The 9,642-nt window shown below is 42.6% G+C and overlaps 1 non-coding gene and 1 pseudogene across 1 annotated transcript; both read left to right on the top strand.

Moving 5' to 3' along the window:
* Positions 1–309: 309 nt before the first annotated feature.
* On the top strand, positions 310–481 carry LOC127642102 (uncharacterized; annotated as a pseudogene).
* A 395-nt stretch (positions 482–876) lies between these two features.
* LOC127642100 (U1 spliceosomal RNA) lies at positions 877–1,036 on the top strand. Its single transcript, XR_007970275.1, has one exon. It is a non-coding gene; the product is annotated as a U1 spliceosomal RNA (small nuclear RNA).
* The last annotated feature ends 8,606 nt before the right edge of the window (positions 1,037–9,642 follow it).

Below are 9,642 nucleotides of genomic sequence, written 5' to 3'. Positions count from 1 at the left end.
TTGAACAATAGATGGCATTTTAAATTGGCACCAAGTTGTTTTTATTTATTATTTTTAAAACATTACTTTTAACACACAATTGAAAAATAGGGACTTTTAAGCACACAATTGAAAAATATGGACTTTTAAGATTTTTTATGATTTTACTAGTGTCTTAAATTTGTCTTGTTAATTGTCCTTTTTATTTTGCAAATATTATGAAGTTGTGTGTATATGTGTTGTTTTATTGGTTAAAGGAAAATGGTAAGATTGTGTGAAAACATATTTGAAAAGAAAAATTGTGGAAAAAAGAAAAAGAGTGACAATAAAATTTTTTCGAAAGAAAAAATCTGTTCTTATCAGTTTAATATCTGATACGTCCCCTATCCGGGGACCATATATTAAATGGATTTTTGGGCCTGGGAGATGGAAGAGGGGCTTGCTCCGTCCACTCTACGTATCGACTTGGTATTGCAGTATTTCCAGGCACGGTGCGCTTCCCTTTCGGGGGATCAACATTTGTTATGAAAGGCAGAGATCTTTGTTCATTAATTCAATAAGCGTCTGAGAGCGGGCAAATAAGGAATCTTTACTTTAGCTCTTGTTCAGGTGTGTGATTGCGTGTCCGTGAACGAAACGCCGACTCGTCGGCCGAAAGCGAATGGTATAGTGCTGTTGTCGTTCACTCCTGAGACCACAAACTGTCACAAGGCAGAGAACTAATACACAGACTTGGTAGCAATAAAAGTTGGGGTTTAAAGTTTGTGTACACGCCTGTTTAATTGCAAAGCGCATTCATGCACTAGGAGTTGTGGATGATTTGTTTGTGTATGAGGACAACGTTGGTATGAATGGTAAAGAGGAGAATGGGCCCTCTGCCCCAAAACCCTTGCACTTATACTTACCTGGTAGGGAGACACTATGATCATGAAGGTGGTTCACCCAGGGTGAGGCTCGGCATTGCACTTCGGTTGTGCTGACCTTGCGAATTCCCCAAATGTGGGAATCTCGACTGCATAATTTCTGGTAGTGGGGACTGCGTCCGCGCTCTCCTGGTCATTCGTTTAAAAAGAAACTATCTCTGTTGTGTTTGTCGGCGTGCTCTCAATTGAGGTGCTTCCATAAACGCCAACCTGATCATTCGTTTTGCACTGTTTAGATTTTAAGACAGCATTAAACAATGTTGAAAGGCTCGCTTTCTTTTATACAATATTTTGAATCCTAAGCAATGGTCTTGTTTATTTCTCATTTGCATCTCCATCTGTAGAAACGGAATCCTCACTTAACGTGAACACGATCAAAAACACGTTTAAATATTGTAACATTCGTATGCATGTCCCTCCGTAAAAGAAAGCCTTGCGTTGTCACTGATCATTTCAACGTAAGAAACATAAACGTTAAAGTTCAATGATGCTATCTTTAAAACCCCACAAGATGAAGAAAGACATGCTGACAACGGATTCTGCTTTCCCTCCAATCTTACTGATGTTAAGAATAGTGAAAAATTCAGTCAATTAACAATTATATGAAAGCACAGGGAGGAAACAGAAGATGGACATATAAATACTGGGTTAAAAAAAAAACTAAACGCCAGGATGTGCTTACATGTGAAAGGGATATTTCCAAAATAAAAATACAAATAAAAAAAGAAAGCATTTATAATCAGTTCAGCTTTTCCCATTAAAGCTGAGGGTGTTGTGGAATATCATGATGAATCTCTCTAAGTTGTAAGAAAACTCTCAGAGTCTTGAGTTCCAGATGCCAAAATTGTAGTTTATTGAACACCAACAAACATGAGACCGGCCAGCTGTCCGTTCTGACTGTCTTAGTCCAAAACCTCCTCTTCTATACAGTTTGTTATCTGGCATTACCTCATTTCTGTGCCCCTTTGTTATTTTTGTAACCAATGGATACTATTTGCCACCATTATCTCACAGAGCCTTTTGATATCTTTTTACTGGTAGAAACTTGGCTTTAGTCTATCTTCAAGGTCCTTAGTCTCATTATTTTGTTACAGCTGGGTGCTCTTTGTGGCCTCTGCAGCATCAACACTTTTAGTAACCTCATATGCTCTCTCCTGGGTCACACAAAGGCCAGGAAACTCATATAAGTATTTTGATATATAAGAAACATACTAGAATATTGAAAAATATACTATATATTCCCACCTCTGAGACTTAAAAAAGTCTCACACTCTATTTCCCTCAAACCAGAGTGCAGTCACACAAGCTAGCCATGCCATTTTTATGGGGCTGCACTCTGCAGAACTTGGGACCAAACCTCTCCATCCACACTTAACTAGGAAGGAGTAAAAGATCCCAGTCCTCTAGCTATCACTGTTCCTGGGTGTGGGTGACAGAAATCAACTCATTTGTAATAAGCATGTGCATGCAAATGTAAAGCCTTCCGTGATGTAGAGTACAATTGATTATCCATTGAGTAGAAGATATATATATATATATATATATATATATATATATATATATATGCTTTAACAAAACACTATTAAAAGTAACATAGTAATATTTATCCTTCGTTGCCAGAGGAACTCACAGACAATTCCGGTAGCCTGGAGCGCTATCTGGTGGTGTGTTGGAGCAGACAGCGGGTTTTTAAACCACCAGTTGAGTCTATTTGCTCTTGCAGCCAAGCACTGAGGTGCTCGTCGCTCCTGTCTTCAAATATAGCTCTTATATGTCTTCTCTTGGCAATAACTTCACATATACATTATATGGAACCATAATCATCAAAAATGCTACTTCTATTTGGTTAGATACAGTGTACTAAAGATATACTTCACCAATAAGTAATAAGAAATTGGTTACATTGATAATAGGGGAATATGTCAAAAATAACAAACAAAACACCCTCTAACTCCTTTCTTGAGATGCTACCTATTTTGTTATGTAAAATTAAAGTACAATAGTCTTGCTGTCTCCCTTACTATCAAAAACATGAGAAAAGTGTTCAAAAATAAAATTCTCTTACATTGTTATTTTCTTGATTGCTTCTCAGTAAATCTCATCAAGTTCATCCAATCCTGGCCCAATGGTATATTGTCTGGTTGCAACACTTGTTTCCGTTGTCATCATTGATACGGTTACCATTTGCTTAACCTCCGTTCTAGTCATAATTGATCTCAGAATGGGTATAATACAACATAACAATAATGCAAATAGGGTCAGTCCCATAACTACTATTATACCTATTTTCATTAGCCCCAACTTCCATGAACCAAAAAGATCATCAAACCATTGCCCAAACCGCTGATCTCTCCCTACATTAGATTTAACTTCCTTTCTCAGGTCATGCAGTTTCCTCATCGCCTGGGTAAAAGTTCCTTCTGGGGATGTATTATTTGGTATGTATGTATATACAGCAATCTAAATCTAAACCTAATCACATTATTATTAAAAAACATTTCATCATCTAAATGCCATATTACTGCACAATTGCCCTTAAATTGTCCTACATTCGTTTTTCCTTTAGTTTTGTTAAAGCATTCATACTCCAGTTGACAATTTATTTTATATGATAATGGGCTTTCTTTTTCTCATTATCCACACATACGTCTAATTTTTTGCATTCATCTCCCCACCCTATCATCTTATAATATTTATCATATTCCGGATGACCCAAGAATGCCAAACATTCTGCTGGGCAGTACACTGTTCTCCCTGTTTTACCACAATTTTTTGGCATAATACTCAGCGCAATGCTTATAATCATACTGATTTGGGACTACTACAAATTTTTTCAATGGAGTGGGTGAGCACATTACACAGTTTGTCATTTTTGCTTGCTTAGCTGTATATCTGGCCCATTTATACCAGTCATTTTGAGTTGCATATTGTAATAGTTCCTCTGTTCCTGCTGACTCTATGGGTTCCATATCATTTTCTAAATTTATTTGCTTTTTCAGTCTTTGGGTGATTATTTTGACAGGTGTCTTTTGAGGCCGATTCTTCGGTTTGTTCTGCTTAGTCAAATTGCTTATCCAGATTCTTTGCTTTTCGGGTTCACCTTTGTTTAGTGATCCAGGCCTTCGCTTCTTTCTGATTTCTCGTGCTATGTTATCTACTATGAGATCCAAGATGGCGGCGCGGTAGCACGCAGCGGCCACTCCGGATCCACAACGGTGCTATTTTTGTTAAAAAAGCCCGACTTTTGCAACACATGGACATCGGAGCAACCAGTGTTCGTGTCTACCATCGCCAGACACTACTCAAATATAAGAATCATGCAAAAACCAAGCTGCATGATGACCTGCAGGAGGCTGCTAGCGTACTCGGCTTGCTGCGGAGACCAGGCCTCCAGCCCTCGGCGTCGCCTGATGCCGGTGGCGGGGAGAGGGCGTCGTAAGCGGTGTCGCGAGCGAAGCCGGAAAGAGGCGGGGGTCCATGCTAGGCTAAAACAAACCCTAGCCGGCCGGCTCTCCGTCTATCCTGCTCTCAAATGTTTGCTCCCTGGACAATAAACTGGACTATATCCGACTCCAGCAGGCTACGCGGCGTGAGTTTAGAGACTGCTGCGTCTTTGTTTTCACGGAGGCGTGGCTCAGCGACAGAGTTCGGATGCCGCCATTCAGCTAGACGGGCTCGCCTCGTTTAGTGCCGACAGAAATACAGCTCTCTGCGGTAAGACTCGCGGTGGTGGCTTGTGTGTTTACATCAACACGGAATGGTGCAAGAACTCTATGTTAGTCTCTAGTTACTGTTCATCGCTGTTGGAGCTTGTGACTGTTAGATGCAGACCTTTTTATCTACCACGGGAATTCACCACTGTTTGCATAACCGGAGTTTACATTCCCCAGCGCTAACGCTAAGGAAGCGCTCTGTGAACTGTATGGGGCTATGAGCGAACTGCAGAACGCTCACCCCGACGGACTGTTTATTGTCGCGGAGATTTCAACCATGCAAATCTCAAGACAGTGCTCCCTAAATTCCATCAGTATGTGGACTTTGCAACGAGAGGGCTGAACGGCTTGATCTTGTTTACACAAACATCCCAGGCGTGACGGGCGGAGCCCCGCCCCCACCTCGGCTACTCAGACCACATCTCTGTTATGTTAATTCCAGCATACAGACCGCTCGTCAGGCGCACAAAACCGCTTCAGAAGCAGGTGAAAACCTGGCCAGCAGGAGCCATCTCTGCTCTTCAGGACTGTTTTGAGTGTACTGACTGGCACATGTTCAGGGAGGCTGCAACATATGGCGATTCTACCAACTTGGAGGAATACACAGCATCAGTGACCAGCTACATCAGCAAGTGCATTGATGATGTCACTTTCTCCAAGACCATCACCACACGCTCCAACCAGAAGCCGTGGATGACTGCGGAGGTGCGCACGCTGCTGAGGTCCCGAGACTCCGCCTTCAGAGCAGGCGATAAGGCAGCCCTAAGAACAGCTAGGGCCAAACTGTCACGGGCAATCAGAGAGGCAAAGCGCGCACACGCCCAGAGAATCCACAGTCACTTCCAGGACAGCGGTGACACGCGGCGCATGTGGCAGGGCATCCAGGCCATCACCAACTACAGGACAACATCAGTTGCCTGTGACAAAGATGCCTCCCTTCCAGATGCGCTGAACGACTTCTACGCTCGGTTTGAAGTGCAGAACGACGTGATGGCGAGGAAGTCCACCCCTCCTCCCAACGACCAGGTGCTCTGTCTTACCACGGCAGATGTGAGGAAAACTCTACGTAGAGTCAACCCACGGAAGGCTGCTGGACCAGACAACATTCCTGGCAGAGTGCTCAGAGGATGTGCAGACCAGCTAGCAGATGTTCTTACCGACATCTTCAACATCTCTCTGAGCAACGCCGTTGTTCCAACGTGCTTCAAGGCCACCACCATCATCCCCATGCCAAAGAAGTCTTCAGTGTCCTGCCTCAACGACTACCGTCCCGTCGCACTTACACCCATCATCATGAAGTGCTTCGAGAGGCTCGTCATGAGGCAGATTAAGACCCAGCTGCCCCCTCACTAGACCCACTGCAGTTTGCGTATCGTTCAAACCGTTCAACGGACGATGCCATCACCACAACCCTCCATCTGGCCCTCACCCACCTAGACAATAAGGACTCATACGTTCGAATGCTGTTCATAGATTTCAGCTCAGCATTCAACACAATCATTCCCCAGCACCTGATTGGAAAGCTGAACCTGCTGGGCCTGGACACCTCCCTCTGCAACTGGATCCTGGACTTCCTGACTGGGAGACCTCAGTCAGTCCGGATCGGGAACAGCATCTCCACCACCACCACACTGAGCACTGGGGCCCCCCAGGGCTGTGTGCTCAGTCCACTGCTGTTCACTCTGCTGACTCACGACTGTGCAGCAATGCACAGCTCGAATCACATCATCAAGTTCGCCGATGACACGACCGTGGTGGGTCTCATCAGCAAGAACAACGAGTCAGCATACAGAGAGGAGGTGCAGCGGCTGACGAACTGGTGTAGAGCCAACAACCTGTCCCTGAATGTCGACAAAACAAAAGAGATGGTTGCTGACTTTAGGAGAGCACAAGGTGAACACACTCCGCTGAACATCGACGGCTCCTCTGTGGAGATTGTCAAGAGCACCAAATTTCTTGGTGTTCACCTGGCGGAGAACCTCACCTGGTCCCTCAACACCAGCTCTATCACCAAGAAAGCCCAGCAGCGTCTCTACTTTCTTCGAAGGCTGAGGAAAGCACATCTCCCAACCCCCATCCTCACTACATTCTATAGAGGGACTATTGAGAGCATCCTGAGCAGCTGCATCACTGCCTGGTTTGGGACTTGCACCGTTTCGGACCGCAAAGCCCTGCAGAGGATAGTGAGGACAGCTGAGAAGATCATTGGGGTCTCTCTTCCCTCCATCAAAGACATTTACAAAAAACACTGTATCCGCAAAGCAACCAGCATTGTGGACGACCCCACACACCCCTCACACAAACTCTTTACCCTCCTCCCGTCTGGCAAGAGGTACCGAAGCATTCGGGCCCTCACGGCCAGACTGTGTAACAGCTTCTTCCCCCAAGCCATCAGACTCCTCAATACTCAGAGTCTGGTTTGACACACACGTGTCCTGAGTTGCACTTTAATTACTGTCACTTTATAACTGTCTGCTACCTCAGTAACTGCTATGTGCATAGAACATTATCTCATAGTATGTTATGTTTACATTTTTAGAAACTGTCATCTTTTTGCACTACTGAGTACTGGTCGGCGCTGCACTGTCTATTGTCCTGTTCATTGTCAGTAATTTGTTGTACTGTCCCGTACTTTTTGCACATGTTTGCACGTGCACTTTATATAGGTAGTTTATATAGGTATTTTATTTCGTTGTGTAGTCTCATGTGGTCCTATGTTGGTCCTTTGTTGTTTTTATGTAGCACCATGGTCCTGGAGGAACGTTGTCTCGTTTTGCTGTGTACTGTACTAACTGTATATGGTTGAAACGACAATAAAAACCACTTGACTTGACTTGACTCTAGTCTCTGCTCATTCGGGGGAATAACATTGAAGGTCTGAGATGTCAATTGTAGGAAATTCATCATACCATAGTCGTTGTGACAGTCCTTCACCTGGAGAGTCTGGGCCTTCCTTGATCGCCTGTCCGGTAGGCCCTGTATAGGAGGCAATACCTGTCCCAAATATGTTAGTAACAGCATCATCAACACTAATACCTCCTTGAGCTTCCATTCTTTCTCCATGTGCCACAACTCTTCCTCGAACAACTGCGCTTGTTGGCCTGTTTCATTTCCTTCAGTTGCTTCTGAATCTGTTTTAGCAGGACGATCACTTTCTTCTTGTCTCTCTCCTTCTTCACCTTCTTGGTCCTGTTCTTCTGTGACATGTACTTCCGTCTCACTTTCTATGCTTTCCTGCTCTACTGCGGCACTTCAATCCCTTTTTCTGCCGTAGCGTGCTCTTCCCCTACTTTCAGCTTATCCTTCTACTTCCTCTTCTCTTTCCTCAGATTCTGTAGCCGGTTCCTGCTGATCTTCTTCTTCCTCGGGTTCTTAGTTTTGTGCTTGCTGCTCTTCTTTGTCTGAATCTTGCCTCGTATTCATCGTTGGGAAGTCCATATTCATAGTTTCTTCAATACAGTCCCTCAAGTGCTCTGTACTTTCTTAATTCACATTCTGGAGTATTTTGTTTTAGGTCAGCTTCATTGGAAAGGCTATCCAAGATCCCCAAGGCTGATTGTAGGGAACCCACTCTGCAGTATGCTTTCTTAGAATTGTTCATCTGGTGATCCTGGTCCTTCTTGGGACGTTTCTCTGGTAGGCCCCATCATTGGGGGCAACACTTGTCCCAAGTATGTCAGTAATAACATCCATATTAATATGTCTTTCTTATTCATTGGTATTGTAGGCCGCAATTGTTTTCCACCTTCTCTCCTTCAGCTGGTCATCCTGTCCTAACTTGCTTCAATGATGGCAACAGCATGACTATTTCATTTTATATATATAAAGAACACTGTAATCACCTCATATGGTTACATGTTTTATATTAACTAACAATCATTACTTTCTGCATTCATTTGATTAATATATTAAATGATTTCCCTTATTAGAGTCATTTGCTACACACACATTTGTTGCATCTCATTTCTAGCACTAAATAACACATGGGTCCTCTGCCTCCTCCAGGCAGGAGCCAGGCATAGCCTGACTTTGTTCCAATTAAAAACATTAGATCATCCCTTTAGTATCTATACACAACATTTTTCATGGTCATTCACAGAAAGGGTCATTCACAAAAGGCTATAATTCTCCACAGAGGAGGTAAACTACCACAGGCGTTCCTTATCTTAAAACTCCCTACTCATTCACTTATCACATACATTTCATTTCCTCCTGTTTCCGAGGACTCTCAATGTCTGTATCACATTAATTAATTTTCCCTGCAAGCTAAGCTGTTTTTCATAGTTTCAGACTATATCAGAGTAATTCAGAGTATTAAATCAATAAAATAATTATCAAATATATAACATATCATTGGAGGAATCAATTTCCTCCCAGTTTGGTCTTTCTGTTGCATTGGGCCATTTACATTGATCAGTACTTCATCTGGTTTTTTATTTAATCAATGGTAACACACAATATTATATTATTCCCTCTCACAAATTGTTGTTTCAATTATTATACCAATTGTAGCCAACCCTGCACCCTATTTCTTAATTAATTCCATTTATATTGTTACAAACAAACAAGACAAGCAATCTTAATCTTTAGTCACCACCATGTATCTTTTCCATTCTTCATTACTTTTAAAATGTATATGAGTTCAATTAAAGCATAAGTAAAAGTAATAAATCATCTTCCAGTCTAAATTCATTATCATACAAACATTCCCCATGTTTGTTTAATACTTCTATAAAACGTCAAGCACTCCTTTGTCTGCAACGGTTCTCAAAACTTTACCCCCAAAACAATCTATAAATAATCCTCTACACAGGGTATGATCCCTGACAACACAGTGACAGAATGCTTAGTATTTAACACTGTGATAAGTTATTTTAGTAAAGTGGTTATTAAAATGCTGTCGGGTTCAGTGGAACTTTTAAATTTTTGAGCAGGTCTCTTCTAGACCTCCCTTTTGATGCTTCTGATCTAAGAGCATTCATCCACTTCCTTAAACCCCTTTCAAACCTTCTTAGTCAGGTCTCCAG

The sequence above is a fragment of the Xyrauchen texanus genome, unplaced genomic scaffold (assembly GCF_025860055.1).
Source record: "Xyrauchen texanus isolate HMW12.3.18 unplaced genomic scaffold, RBS_HiC_50CHRs HiC_scaffold_375, whole genome shotgun sequence".
Taxonomy (NCBI): Eukaryota; Metazoa; Chordata; class Actinopteri; order Cypriniformes; family Catostomidae; genus Xyrauchen; species Xyrauchen texanus.
The sequence above is the reverse complement of the archived record's forward strand: the minus strand, read 5'-3'. Positions and strand labels throughout refer to the sequence as shown.